The sequence below is a fragment of the Mirounga leonina genome, unplaced genomic scaffold (genome assembly GCF_011800145.1).
Source record: "Mirounga leonina isolate KUSES-001 unplaced genomic scaffold, KU_Mleo_1.0 Mir_127, whole genome shotgun sequence".
Lineage (NCBI taxonomy): Eukaryota > Metazoa > Chordata > Mammalia > Carnivora > Phocidae > Mirounga > Mirounga leonina.
The window spans coordinates 54,795,148-54,810,806 of record NW_023270316.1 but is presented as its reverse complement, the minus strand read 5'-3'; the positions used below and the strand labels follow the sequence as shown (position 1 = coordinate 54,810,806).

Genomic DNA, 15,659 nt, shown 5'->3' with positions numbered 1-15,659 from the left:
TCTCTGTCAAATAAATAAAAGCTTTAAAAAAAAAGAAGGGGGTGAGATTACAGGCCTTGGGAAATCTAAAGGTGAATCTAGGTAGCTGAATCCAGGATCCCAGATCATGTCCTCATGACAGTATTTTGTGCTCTCTTTTTTCTCCACATTTCCTGTGTGGCCTTCATTCTCACTCTCCCTAACTGGTAGCAGAGATGGCCACCAAGATCTCCAACTTTTTATTAGCTTCACAGCTTCAGAGCCTAGAGAGAGAGCCTCTTTCCATTGTCAGATGATTTTCTAGAGACTGATGAAATACCAAAAATAAACTTTAGTTCTTGCCTTCAAGCTTCTTACAGCGAATGAGTTAAGCCTATGAGATCATTGGAGTTTGATCGGTACACAAAAAAGAAAAAAACGTAATTTTGAAACAGGATGTATTTGTATGTGAAGTCTCTAGAAGGGATTTTGGAGAATCAGGGAAGTAACTGAATGCCACTGAATGCCTAAAATCAAGGAGTAGGTTTCCAGGACACGGAAGGAGTAAAAAAGAAGAAGGGCACTTGAGAGAATTCTTGCCTCTCACAACTTTGATTATATATCATTTCCAACAACCACAGTTAGTTCCTGGGCTCCACATAATCATGATTTGTGGAGATCTAAACATGAAAACAGTGGTCACCACATAAATTGTATGTGAATGAATTGGTAACACTAGACCTGGGAAGCCAAGGGTTTGACTCTACCTCCTTTTATAGATCTGACAGGTGTCAGGAAGGGAGTAGGAACTGGCTGCTAGTGTAACCAAAGTGACATTTCCACCATGATTAATTATATGTAAACACCTTCAAAGGGGCACCTGGGTGGCTCAGTCGGTTAAGCGTCTGCCTTCAGCTCAGGTTATGATCCCAGGGTCCTGGGATCGAGCCCCACATCGGGCTCCTTGCTTGGTGGGGAGCCTGCTTCTCCCTCTCCTGCTGCCCTTCTCCCCCCATCCCCTGCTTGTGGTGCTCTCTTTCTCTCTCAAATAAATAAAGAAAATATTAAAAACAAAAAACCTTCAAACTTGGTAAGGAACTACAGAATCACTAGTGACAGTAAAAACAAACAAACAAACAAACAAACAAACAAACAACATTTTTCTAACCACAGATATTCACTGTAAGGGCTCAAAGATTTCTGTTTCATAGCCAAAATGGAATAATAGGAAATGTATTTACACTCCTGCCTTCAATAACTAGAAAACTGGAGAAAATAAACAAAATAATAGTTTTCAGATATTAAACAACAAGCAGCATTGAACTATGGCCTTGAGAGGAGGGGCAGAGGGTGGGGAGAAGAGGTGAGTTCTACAACTGTTCCAGCTTGCTACCCGGAGGCAATTTTCAAGCTGCAGTGCAGGGAGGGAGAAACTGAACTCAGTAGTCTCATTGCAATGAAGAATTAGAGATCCAGGTGAAAGAGGTTGAAGGCACTAGAATTTATGAATCAAAGTATGAGAAAGGGGGAGCTATGGAGAGAGAGCAAGCTCCAGAGATTTGCAGAGGGGACACTTCAAAACCTTAGCTGAGTACTGATATATCTACACACAAGAGGGAAATATCTGAGAGGAAAAACCCCCCAAAGCAGCAGGATGAACATTTCCTGGGGCTCACACAAGGCTGGGAATAGTTTATAGCCAGAGTAGAAAGACCTCCTAATAGAAACCTCGGAGAGAGACTCTTCTTATTTAGTTCTACCTTAGTATTGGGACTAAAGAACTCCTGGACTAAAGGTTGCATTGGACCCACCATAACAAAACCTAAAATCAAGTCTTGAAAGGATCTAGTTGCTCCCAGGTAACTTAACTCTGTGCTATAATAAAGTTCAACGCTATTTCAGAGACTACAACAAAATCCAGCAAACAACAATGTAGAATTACAGTGTCAGGCATCTAGTAAAAAATTACCAGGCATGCAATGAAGCAGGAAAATATTACTCAGAACCAGAAGAAAAACTGGTCAATAGAAACAGACTCAGAAATTATAGAAATGATGAATTAGCAGATAAGAACATTAAAACAGCTATTTTAAATATGCTACCCATGTACAAAAAAGTAGAGGGAAAAAACATAAACATGATAAGAAGATAAATTGATGACATAAAAAAGACCTGGGTGGGACATATACAGATGAATAATGCAGTATCTGAAATGAAAAATACTGGATGAGATTAATAGTTGATCAGATACTGCAGAAAAAAAGATAAGTGAGGTCCAAGGCAGAGCAGTAGAAACTATCCACAAGGAAGCATAGAGAGAAAAAAGACTGAAAAAATTAAGAGAGGTTAGTGACTTGTGGGCTGTACGTATATAATCCAAGTGGGCTACATCTGTATAATTAAAGTGCCAAGAAAATGATGTGAGGGGTGGGGAGAAAATATTTGAAGAAATCATGAATAAAAATGTTTTAACTTTGATGACAACTATAAATTGACAGATTCAAGGAGCTCAACAAACACTAAGCAGAAAGAAAACCACATCAAAACACATTAACACATTATAATCAAATTGTTGAACATCAGTGGTAAAAAGAAAGTCTTAAAAAGCAGCCAGAGGAAAAGGGATACATCGCATACCCAGAAACAAAAATGACAATAACAGCAGATTTCTTGTTACAAACTGTAATCCGGAAGACAATGGAGCAACATCTTTAAGGTGATGAAAGAAAAACTGTCAATCTTGGATTTAATGCCCAGCAAGAACAATATAAAAATAAAAGTGAAATGAAAACTTTTCAAACAGACAAAGGTGAGAGAATTCATCACTAGAAGTTCTTCATTATAAGATATCTTTTTTTTTTTAAGATTTTATTTATTTATCTGACAGAGAGATAGCGAGAGCAGGAACACAAGCAGCGGGAGTGGGAGAGGGAGAAGCAGGCTTCCTGCAGAGCAGGGAGCCCAATGTGGGGCTCGATCCCAGGACCCTGGGATCATGACCCGAGCCAAAGGCAGACACTCAACGACTGAGCCACCCAGGCGCCCCATTATAAGATATCTTAATAGAAGTTTTTAAGGTAGCATACTACATGAGAAAAAGACTTACTTAAATGACTGAAGAGTGCCAGAAATGGTAAATACGTGCATAATTTCTTTAAATGATAATTGCCTGTTTAGAGCAAAAATAATCAGTGTACTGTGAGATTCATAACACATGTTGAAGCAAAATGTATGAAAATAGCACAAAGAAGGAAGAAATCGAAGTGTACTGTTATAAGATTCTTTTACTATAAAGTCTAACTTATTTGAAGTTAGACTGTTGTACATTAAAGAGTATAATATGTACCCTATAGGGGACAAAAATATGTTACACAAATCAAGCCCTTGTAAATAAAAACAAAAATAAAACCTCTGAAGAGCTACTTCAATAATTTTATCATTCTCAAATTTGTGTCTTTCATTCTGGCTTTAATTAGTTATAATGACGTTTGTAATTTCAAAATTTAACCTGTCTCTGTAGTTCAACATCTGCTCCTCTTTTATTAAACATTGCCAAGTAACAGCAAAGGAAGTATTTTCAGCATCATGCTGGTCTCAGCAAGCTAAATTTGGTACTGTGGAATTTGTTGGTGAGGATAAACTATGTGAGAATTCCTATGCTTGAAGTAATGCTGGCATTGGGCCATTTCTATTTAAATGTTGGGTTTGGAAAAAATTGTGTTTACAAACTGATTCTGCCACTAGGAAACTGTACTACCTTCCGTTGGGGAAAATATGTAAAGTCCCTGTGACTTGGAGGTCCCATACGTTGCACATCACAAAGAGAAGATACACACTTCTCTGATGCCCTTCCTTATTTACCGTAGAATGAACAAGACTTTTGGAAACTGTGATGGAAAACTTGCTTACTTAATAACTAGCCATTCTTGTCAGAGGAGTAGAAAGTAATACTGACTGACCTCATTGGTTTTTCCACCAATGTGTCTCCCTATGCAGAACTACACGTGGGTCATAGCTGAAACCGTGAGCTTAAATAAGGTCTATTACTTAGTGGCTGGATAATCGGATAGTGGTACAACGTGGTAAGTGGCAGTGGACAGCTTAAAGAAGGAAGGTAGATAGTTAATAAGAATGTCTAGATAGAGACGCAGGCAGCCTGGCTTGATAATAAAGAACAAGTAGGGGAATCAGGAGATCCAAACAATGTCCCAGTTCTGCCATTTGCTAGACCTAAAGCAAGGCCATGTGACCTCCCTGGGCCTTAGTTTCTCTTTGGACTAGAGTAACGCTTCCCTAAGCGGAGTGAGTACCATGGTGGTACAGCAGATTTTTTTTCCTTTTTAATATATATTAATGTTTTTTTTGAAAATATAACTATTTTGGGGCGCCTGGGTGGCTCAGTCGGTTAAGCGTCTGCCTTCGGCTCAGGTCATGATCTCAGGGTCCTGGGATCGAGCCCCGCATCGGGCTCCTTGCTCCGCGGGAAGCCTGTTTCTCCCTCTCCCATTCCCTCTACTTGTGTTCCCTCTCTCGTGTGTCTCTCTCTGTCAAATAAATAAATAAAATCTTTAAAAAAAAAAAAAGAAAATATAACTATTTTTAGAGACTGTAACTATATCCAACCACAATTTTATGAATATTATTGATTAGGGTGAGTTAACATATAAAAATGAAGCCAATATAAAAACAAACATTATGTAAACAAGAGTCCAAACAATACTAGGATGGGGGAAAAAACTGAAAACCTTATCAGTCTAAAATGTTGGGTTTTACTCTTTATTTCTATTTGTTTTTTAAAGAGTTTACAATAGCACATAGTTTGCACATAACAGTATAAATAAAATGAGAGAAAGATCCTGGCCACAAAGCTGTGAAAAGTAGCCATCAGATGGGCATGGGGTAACTGATGAGCTGAATCCTAAGCCAGCAGCAGTGGGTGAAGTTGAGAGACAACCTGATTTGCATCCCAGAACCTCTGAGAGGCCTAGGAGTTTGTAGCATCCGATACTTCTGCAAGCAAAGGTGGGGAGGTAAGGTTAAAAACAGAACAACTGTGCTTGACCGACTGTTGAGGAACGAGTAGGACACCCTTCCTCATGCCACACAGCCAGAAACTGGCGCCCTTCTCACTCAGATGGTCAGAAGACTCCACAAGAGAATGCTTCAAGAAGATGAACCTGTTGGAATATCATGGGCATCAGTGCTGAGAGATTTGTGCAGCCCAGGGAAGTCTGGAGATACATTAGTGAAAAGTGTATCAAAAAATCTTACCAAACCATAGTACTGTTAATAACTCTGTAAAGGGTTTCCCAAGGAAAACAAATAGCTGTGCAGACAAGGAAAAGTAATCACAGTTTCCTATGTGGCTCAGATGACCCTAGTGGTTGGTTTCACCATTAAAGTCATGTCAGCTGAATATAAACTGGGGGAGGGGCACCTGGGTGGCTCAGTCAGTTAAGCTCTGACTTCGGCTCAGGTCATGATCTCAAGGTCCTGTCACGATCTCAAGGTTCTGGGTTCGAGCCCCCCTGTGTAGAGCTCCTGGCTCAGTGGTGAGTCTCCCTCTGTCCCTTCCCCTGCTTGTGCTCTCTCTCGCTCAAATAAATAAATAAAATCTTTAAAAATATATATATTGACCAGGGGGATGGGGAAGGTGGGAAGTGGGTGTGGGCGTCAGGTAAGGAATATTGCAATTAAACTTAACCTGAATCCTCCTTAGTAGGAAATCAACAGATAATGCTAAATTAAAAAAAAAAAAAAAGCCTAAGTAGAAATAAAAAAAATCAATTTTTAAAAAAAATAAAATATAAATAAATATAAATTTTAAAAAAATCAATAGATAATGCTAAATTAAAAAAAAAAAAGCCTAAGTAGAAATATCAGGGTTTGTTTTTATTCTTTTATTTTTTTAATCTTTATTCTTTTATTTTTTAAAATTTTTATTTATTTGGACAGAGAGTGCATGAATGGGGGGAGGGTAAAAGGAAGGGGACCATCTCAAGAGACTCCCCACTGAGTGTGGAGCCGGATGAGGGGCTCAATTTCACAACCCTGAGATCATGACCTGAGCTGAAATCAAGAGTCCCATGCTTAACCAACTGAGCCACCCAGGTGCCTCTATCAGGGTTTGTTTTTAAAAATAAAGAATTGAAGGTAAATATGAAAACAGTAGTTTAGAAACACTGAGAGTGGTAACTTCAAGAGGTGGAGTACAGCTTTATTTTTTTGTAACAAATATTGTAGAACTATTTGATCCTTAACTATATGCAAACTAATTTTGGCACAATTTTTTAAATTCCATTCCACGAAGGTGTGGTGCGAATGACAGAACTTCGGAAAATACTGGTCTGCAAGGCTTTAACCTCCTGACAGTCTGTGAATTGATTGAGAAGAATCTCCATTGCCATTTGTTTATTGTCATGACACCCAGGAAGCTCAAGTCACATGCATTTATTATTTAAGTTATAGTGAATTATCTTGGGGACAGTGGTGCCGAGGATTATAACATGGAGACATTACAGGGGTTTATCACCCACGGCTGGAAGCACCTGTGACTCCTGAAAAACTTTAAGTACTCATTTATAAAGGCACATGTTTGCCTAGTAAATACTACTCCCCACTCCCCTTTTTTTTAAGTTACAGATGATTCTGGAATGGTGGGGGACCAGGATGCATATACCATGGCTGGAAGGCTTTACCGGTTTCATTTCATGACATTTGTTAAACTGGAAATATGAGGAGTGGGTAGGCATCTGTTGTTAAATGAAATAAAGCATATAAAATGCTAGGCACTGAACGAACATTTGCTACCCTCTCTTTCACCCAACCTCACGGGGAAGAAGATTAATAGGCAGTCACTCAAATTGTGACTGATCATTTCTCGGGTTCCTAGAACATGGAACCAGAGTGATGGTTGAGAGGCGAGGAGCTTTTTTTTTTTTATAAAGCAGAATCTAGAATTACATCAACAGAAAGAAAAATTAATGGAAAATGACTTGATTTTACACCTGATTGTTTGGAACATTCCAAAGCCAAGAGAAGCCTTTCTTGTCACACGTGATTTCATGATAATTAGGACCAGCTGTGCCTGGGCAATTCAGGTCAAGCCAGATGCCAAACCCAACTGAAACACAGGAAGATCCTCATCGTCAAGAGCCTCCAAACATCCTGTAGAAAATCAAAAGAAGGTAAGTTATGTTATCTTTTCCCGTTCTGCCAAAATGTTTTCCTCCTGAGTACTGACAATCTCTATGGTTTTCACTTGTGCCTCATATCTGCTGATATATTGTGCATACAAAGAAGAGTCCTTAAAGGGGCCGGGTGGAGAGGGCATCATTAACAACTTCTCCACTGCTGGGATTTGTTCTTGGATTATTGCCCTTACCCATAAGCCAGACCAACTCACCCATAAGTCACATATTTCTAGCCAATAAAGATGAACTGTCTCAGCATCTCTCTGAACGGGAGAGGAATTGAGTGGCTGGGGGATGGTTTGGAAGGAGGGAGACTTTTACTATACGCTGTGTTGTAACTTTTGAACTTAAATGAAAAGATGGAGGAGAATTTCCTATTCTAAGAAGTAAGTACTATTAAAAAAACCTTTTTTTTTTTCCAAGTGGAAGAATATATTTGTTTGCTAACTCGCTCACCTCAGCTGAAAACGTTCTAGTTGACATGAACCCCACTTTAAAGACTGGAAATTTCTTTTCTTCCAGGTCATTTCAATTATATTCTTTCTGTTGACTTGTGGATTTCTTAAAGTATTTTAAATTGCAAGTCCTTTCATCTCATGTTTCTTTTACTTCTACTTCGGGACATTTTTTTTTTTTTAACAGCTACAGCTGAGAGAAATCCCCAACAAAGCCATATAGTATTTTGCTTCACTAGGATGAAACCCCTGGTGTTGGGGTTTGCTTGATCCTGGAGCTCCCTGCTTAACACGAGCTGGCCTGCCCCTTCTTTTAGGTCCCTGTTTTCACCGGCCACTTTGTTGCAGCGAAAAAGGAGGTAGAGCAAGAGGCAGGGCTCTCCTGCTCCTTGTCATGGTGACTGACTTGGGGCTGAATGGAGAATTCACTGCATTCCTCAAATTAACTCCCTTCCACCAAAACCCTTGGAACTCAGCTCAGGCTTTCCAAGGGGCTGTTCCTGTGAGCTGGCCTTGGATGATCTTATCTGGGCCAGCCCAGGGTTGTTCTTCATCTCGGGGACCTCAGTCCATCTTGTTCTATAGCACGCTGATTTTAAAACATGGCTCAGCTATCTGCAGGTGGGAGAGAGAATTCTGAGAAGAATATTCAGAATGGATCTAGACTCATCTGGGTTCCAGGACCAGTAAAAGCACCAACAAATTAACCTCCTCCGGCTGTGCTAGATCCGAGCCCATGTCAAAGGTACAGCAGGAACAGGCTGTTTCCAGAAGTGCAGGGAGCGCCCACTTAATTATTCTCTCAAATCCTACAGCAAGATTAGTACAGAGATGCAATAATATTGTTCTTGAAGGCATTTTAACCTTGTTACTGACTAGTTCAACCACGTGTAATAGAACTCATACCATTGACCCCCTAGGTTTCTCCATTTGGGTAAAACATATACTCATTTTGTAGATCAGTGGTCCCTAAAATGAACTATTTGTACGTAGGGCACATGCGAGACAATCTTGTGGGGAACGCTAAGAAAATATTTGAACCTAGATTTAGTTTTATTTAAAATAAAACAAATTAAGCTTTACTAATATTTAATAATGGGTTGACACTGGTCTCCTCTCTCAGCCCACATGTCAGAAGATCAAGTGTTCTGGATGACAGGAGAGAAAACTTGAAGGAATCTTATGATTTGGAGAGATGAATAGCATCACCATAATTTATTTGTGTTTAATGTACTGGGACACACAGCAGTTTATGTGCAGCAAGCTGCATGGATTCTCAGGTTTTATAATCTTTATAATCTAGTTTTGATAAAGCTGAACCTAATAAGGTTGGGGTTGGGTTGGTTAATGGCATAAAAGTATTTCTCTAATGGAATCAGAGAATAAAGCGAATATTAAAATACAAACAAGTAAACAACAAGAATACAGTAGAGCACACACCTCTCCTATTCATGAGGTAAAAATAAGGACAATCTATGTCATCACATGGTCCCAACTAAAAATACTAGTGAGAGCAGAAATATGATTATTTTATCTTTATCTCATCCTTTTGAAATGTCTATTTTTGTGATTTTTTTTAAACATACATAATATGTTAATGGAATTCTACGTGTCTATGATTTTATAAGTAGATAACCATTTCATGAACGAGTATGCTCAAACATTTTCTTACTGATGGGATATGCAGTCAAAACAGTTTGGAGGCCACTGTTAAAGAGAGGCAAACTAAAGCAAAATAATATTCAATTATTTCTTTGTATTCAGGAAGCAAATGAGTAAGAGTCAGAAATAAGTTCTGTCCTTCTTAAGTCCAATCATGGCAGGCTCCAGCTTCTCAGGGTCTCTGTGATTCTTGAATTCCAACTTCTTAAAGTATTATTTCTAATACTGTGTGTGAATTAAACCCACGAGGCAGTAAAACAATGCTGTGGGAAGAATGAAAGTTCTGGATTCAGACAGCCCTGGGATGTAGCCCTGGCCCTGTAATTTACTTGCTCTGTAACCCACATAGTCTCAGTTTCTTTATCTGTCCCGTGGGGGTAAATGACCTCACAGAGTTGGGAGGATTACTCGGATTAATAAATATAGAATCTCTGGCACATCATAGCCTTCCTTCCCCCTGCATTATATGCTAACCATAATTCATGAAATTTAACTCTAGATTAGAGTGAGGTTGACCATGTCATTAAGAGACTGAATACTGAAACCATATCCCCTAGGAGTCATATCAGAATCTTAGGGGTGGTGATTGACAAAGTAGATCAAATGAAAGTAAAATTTTATATTTGTAAATAAAAAATGATTGCATTACACATACTATGAAAAATAAAACTCAAACAAGTCATGTTGACTGGTAGAGATACCCAGAGGAATCTGTGATTATACTGGGGGGAGGGGCAGAGTGAGGGAAGCTCCCATCAGTGGGCATTTCAGAAACAGGAGAGCGTGTGAGAGTTTTATGTCCGTAAATGGGGGACATTTTTAAAAATAATGAGCAAAAGGATAGACAAATGATTTGAATGGACACTTCACCAAAGATGACATTCAGGTGGCAAATAAGCACATATGAAGATGCTCAACATCATTAGTCACTGGAGACATACAAACTAAAATCACAATGCCTATCACTACATGCTTTTAGAATGGTGTAAAAGAGAAAAAGAAAGAACTGGAAACCCCAAGTGCTGGTAAGGATGAACTCTTACACTTTATCGGCAGGAATTCACAGTGGTACAGCCACTTTGGAAAAGAGTTTGCTAGTCTCTTAAATATATATTTACCATACAACCAGCAACCCACTCCTAGATATGTACCCACGTGGACTGAAAACTTATATTCCCACAAAACCTATACCTGGAAGTTTACAGTAGCCTTACTCGTAAACTGGAAACAACTCGGATGTCCTTCAACTGATGAATAGATAAACAAACTGTGATATATCCATACCACGGAACACTACTCAGTAATAACAAGGAACAAACTATCGATCCATACAACATGGATAAATCTCTAGTACATTTTGTGTAGTGAAAGAAGTCAGAACCGAAAGGCTACATGTTGTATGATTTCATTTACATGACATTCTCAAGAAGGCAAAACTATAAGGACAGTTGCTAGGGGTTGGGATAGGAGAGGGATTGATTATGAAGGGGGAGCACAAAGGAATTTTGAGGGTGATGGAACTGTCCTATGTGTTCCTATGGTGGAGGATACATGACTCTACATTTGTCAAAACCCATAGAATTGTGTAGTCCAAAGAACGAATTTTGTTGTATGCAAGTAAAAGAACAAAATCAACCAGATTGTCAGAGGCCCCAGATGGAACGTAGACTGTGGCAAATGAACAAAACAGTATTACAAGTGAATGCTTTAACCATGCTTCAGGGGGTGGGGAAGAAAGGAAAGAACTTAAATAACTCTGGAAATAAGTGTTTTGAGTGGATACTGCAAGGCTAAAACAAAAAATGACTTGTACACAAAATTAGAGTATACTCTAGTGAGTAAATTTGTCTCTTACAGGGTAGGGGTTAGCAATTTTGAAACTACTTTACCTGTATGCCAGAGTTGAACAAAGTAAATGTAGTGGAGATAATGGGAGCCAGGTTTCTTCTGGTTGGAGGAAGAGGTAATAAGCAAAGGGCCGACCCTGCGGTGCCAGGCTGGGTTGGAGGCATCTGTACGAACTCGTGTGTGATCTGTTTGTATGCTTTTAAGATATATTTAGACAGATAAGGGCTTCTCAACTTTGGCACTGTTGATATTTTGGGGCTGGATAATTCTTTGTTGTTCGTGCCTGTGCTTTGGGGGATGTTTGGCAGCACCCCTAACCTTTACCCACTGGATCCCAGTAGCACCCTCCCCTTGAGCTGTGATACCTCAGAATGTCTGCAGACATCACCAAACACCCCTGGGGTGGAGGTGGGAGACAAAATCGCCCCCCCCAGTGGAGAATCACTCAATTAGATATATGCAGAAGCAAATACACGTGTGTGTATATACACGGCTTAGTATGCAAATATGATTTCCTAGTTCTGTCCACTGAGGGCCAAGAAAACAGTGACGTCTCAGTAAAAATGAGCTCACCTACCCAGATCTTGGTTTCTATATACCATTCTCCAGTAGAAAGAATTAGGGCTTCTGAGGGAAGTGGTTTGTTCCAGAGGTGGGTCAGGAAAATACAAAATGAGTCCGAAGCATCTTGTGGTGCTACAAAATAAGAGAGTGATCCAAAGCCAGTGTGGGGGACTTGTTGAAACCTGAATGAGCTTCCAGTAGCCGGAGCTGGATTGATTTGAGGGAAAAAAAAAAAACCAACAATATGGGATTATAATGCAAAGAACAAAATAAATATCCATGAGTCTAGAAGGCTGTTAATGAATAGATGGAAGAGATATGACAACTCTTCTTCCCAGAAGAATTCAAATCAATAAATGCAGAAGGAAGGAAGGAAACCAGAGAATCATTTGAACATCACAATCATAATTGCAACAGGAGAGAACCACTTAATGAGTGCTGAAATTAGTAGGTGAAAGTTTAAGGAGAAAGCCGGCAGACATTACCCTAACCAAATGATCAGTGTTAACATACCTGGTAATTAAGACACGCTGATCTTATCAACTCCCTAATAGGATGCAATGAGAAGGGCACCTCACCTCTGAAATTTATAACCTTAAATTACCAGGAGACAACAGATAAACCCAAATTGAGGCACATTTTACAACATTCCTGACTAATCATCTTCCAAATTGTCAAGATCACAAAAGACAAGATCAAGAAACTGTAACAGATTAGAAGAGACTACGGAGGCATGATAACTAACTGCACCGTGGCATTCTGGAATAGGAAAACCGACATTAAATAGAAAAACTGGGGAAATATGATTAAAGTCTACAGCTTAGTTAACTGTTTTGTATCAATGTCAATTTCTTAGTTTTGCCAATTGCACCATGATTATGTAAGGTGTTGCCTTTAGAGGAAGCTGAGTGAAAACTATATGGGAACTCTCTGGATTGACTATTTTTGCAAATTTCGTAAGTCTAAAATTACACAAAAATAAAGTTTTTTAAAAGATGAGAATCATGGAGGTACTCCTCTGCATGACACTCTCAGTTCAATGATAACACATAAATTATATTCTAAATGCTATTCACTAGCCCTAAAAATGGGTAAATTTTCAAGAAACTGCCACCAAACGTCCATGGAGGTAATTAAATAACTCTGAGTAACTCTGAGAACTCTAAGAACCTACTATATATTCTTTTTTTTTTTTTTTTTTTTTGTTCCTGGGTGGTATATGTATTTATTTAGACTTCAATCACACCTTTTTCCCCAAATAACTCATGGAAAAAACATTGAATTTCATATTCCCAATATTAACATAATTGAAGTTGGGTTGGCAACAATATCCACAACAAATATAGGGATAGGAGTAACAGTAACATATTGTGGAGATTTACAAAGTCCTTGGATATTGATGGTCCTATTAATCCTCACATCTACTATATATTCTTTAGTGTCAATTAGTTGACACCTGAATATTCAGTCCTATTTTTTAGAGATCTATAAAACATGTCACATTTTTCCTATACACTGAGAGTTCAATATATCCTAAAAATGAGAATGTGGCTCCAGAGTTGTTGTTAGAATCATTTTGAATGAAAATGAAAAGAGATGTACAACTTGACTTTTTTTCCTGGTGAAGCCACTTCTCTCCTCCTCCTCTAAGTATTTTTCCAAGGTTTCTACCTGATCAACCTGAAATGTGCAATATTAGAGGGAGCTGGTTGCAGTAGGGACCTGGACCTACCAGGGGAGCAGGGCGGACAACCAGACCCTATGTCAGACACAGAAGCGTCGAAGACAGTCGAGAAGAATGGCTCCCTTCTCAGTTCTGCTGAGCACCCAGCCTGTGCCAGACACTCGTTCCTCACAAATACTGAGGTTCTGCATTATTGCCCGGTTGAATGGCTGAAGTTGTGAATGGCTGACTCAGTTGCCCAAGGCCACACAGCTACATGGAGCAGAGCTGGGTCTGGAAACCAAGCATTCTAAGGCCACTGCCCACACCATTGCCACTTTTCCTCAAGTCCTGGAAGTGGCTGTGGAGGTTAAGCAGCCGAAGGCTGAGAAACCAGGAAGTCACTGTGTTCAGAGGTAAGACGAGGCTTTGGAGGTCAGACCAGATGGGTCTGGCATGCGTCAAGGCAGGCAGAGGTCCTGGGGCTCAGTGGTCAAGAGAGTGACTGCAGGGAACGATAGCTCCATGGGCTTTAGGTTTCCTGCTTGGAGTAGGAACTGAAGGTAGGTGTGAGCTGAGCCGACCGGTGGTTGTGTGAGGAAGGAGAACACAATGACGCGATGTGAGCCTAGGCTCTAAGACTTACCTGCTGTATGACATTGGGCAAGGAATGTACCTCTTTGAGCCTGATTCCCCATCTGTAAAACAGGCATCATAATTGTGAACCAGATCATGTCACTTCTCTACTCAAAATCCTCCAGTGGCATCTGATCATACCCAGAACAAAATCCCCAAACCTACAAGGCCCCCTGTGACCTGGCCCCAGGATCCTATCCAACCTCCCACCCTGCTTCTTGCTCACATTACTTCAGCCATGTCGGCCTCCTTGCTTTTCCTTCTACACTTGCTCAGTCTCACCTCAGTAGACAGTTTGAAGCCTAGTGTCCGGGTAGACTTTCAACAGGTGTTGCCTCTGCCTGGAATGCTCTTCCCCCAGATTTGTGCATGGGTCATTCCCCCATTAATCCAGACCCCTGTTCCTGGCTCACCCTCCCTTCCCCAACACCCCCGTCATCCTTCTCCATCCCCCTCATCTCCTTCCTCTGCTTCATTTCTCCACCTCATTTTCACCACCACCGATATTATGTTACAGAGCTATGCGTGCATTTTCTGTTCTTTTTCTCACTTGAATGTCAGTTCAGCTCCATGAGAACAGTGACTGCGTCATTTTAAAATCACCATATTCCCACTGGCTAGCTCATAGTGGGTACTTAAGTTTTTGATGAACTTGTAACAGTTTTGAAGAATAAAATTAGATAATGCACGTACAATGCTTGTTAGTGCTCGATATTAAAGAGTAGGAAAACAGAGAGTGCAAATATAGTTTGATGCTTGCTGAATATTGGGTAAGAGAGCTAGGAGGATAGGGCAGTTCTTACCTGTTGGCAAGATAACTAAAACAGAGACACCAATTTAACATTTCATTGTTATGAAATTCTAGAAAAGTCATTATGCCACATAGAGAGGGATAGACGCTGACTGCAATGATGGGGCATTGGATGATAAGAGAAAGGCCAAAAGTTTCTTCTTCTTTCCAGTTCTCATACCTTCTATAACCAAACACTCTCCAAATAGTGCCACATTTTCATTTTTATTGGTGGCAGCACGAGATATTCTTCATGCATTGGGACACATGACCAGTTTTTAAGAGCTGATATTTGAAACTCAACTCTGACATGGATGGACAAATCTGCTCCCCAGAGGACCTGAGCTGGCACATCATTTCCCCCTTGGATTACTGCAAAAAAAAAAATCTCCCAACCATTTGCCTTCAGTCTTTTGTTTCTCTTAATGATCCATCTCAGATTATCTTCCCAAAGCATGGGATGGAGCACATTCCTAAACCCACTGCAAACACCACTGCCTACAGAATAGCACAGAAACGCCTTACTGTCCCCTTCACAGCCTTCGACAGTCCGAGTCCAAGTGTCTTTCCAGCCTCATACTAGATCCCTCCCTCCGTAGCCTCTGGTTCCCAGACAGGGCATCACTCACTGTTCACTGCTCCTTACATGGTTATCTGCATTCGTGCCCGGGTCCTTATTCCTGAACCTGAAACTTCTCCTTTCCACCACTCACCCTGCCATCCAAATTCTGCTCAAGCTCTTGTTCAAACCCACATTCCGGTGACTTCTCTTTTGAATGCAAAGCTTCCCTGTGCCCTACGCATGCTCTTTGCTTATTCTTCAATGGCACACTTAATTCATTTTGCATGTGTTAGTTGGTGTTTTGTGTCTGTCTTTTCCACTATGGCCA

General features: G+C 40.1%; 2 long non-coding RNA genes across 3 annotated transcripts in view; one reads left to right on the top strand and one right to left on the bottom strand.

Moving 5' to 3' along the window:
- Positions 1–15,659, top strand: part of LOC118009406 — a 76,456-nt gene that overhangs the window by 13,027 nt on the left and 47,770 nt on the right. For both annotated transcript variants that reach the window (XR_004678921.1, XR_004678920.1), the window contains exon 2: positions 6,269–7,145. This is a non-coding gene — a long non-coding RNA (uncharacterized LOC118009406). The remainder of the gene's footprint in view (positions 1–6,268; positions 7,146–15,659) is intronic.
- On the bottom strand, positions 4,719–14,842 carry LOC118009405. The gene is made up of 4 exons (XR_004678919.1): positions 14,783–14,842; positions 13,990–14,041; positions 6,966–7,125; positions 4,719–5,135 (listed from the first exon to the last, which is right to left on the bottom strand). It is a non-coding gene; the product is annotated as an uncharacterized LOC118009405 (long non-coding RNA).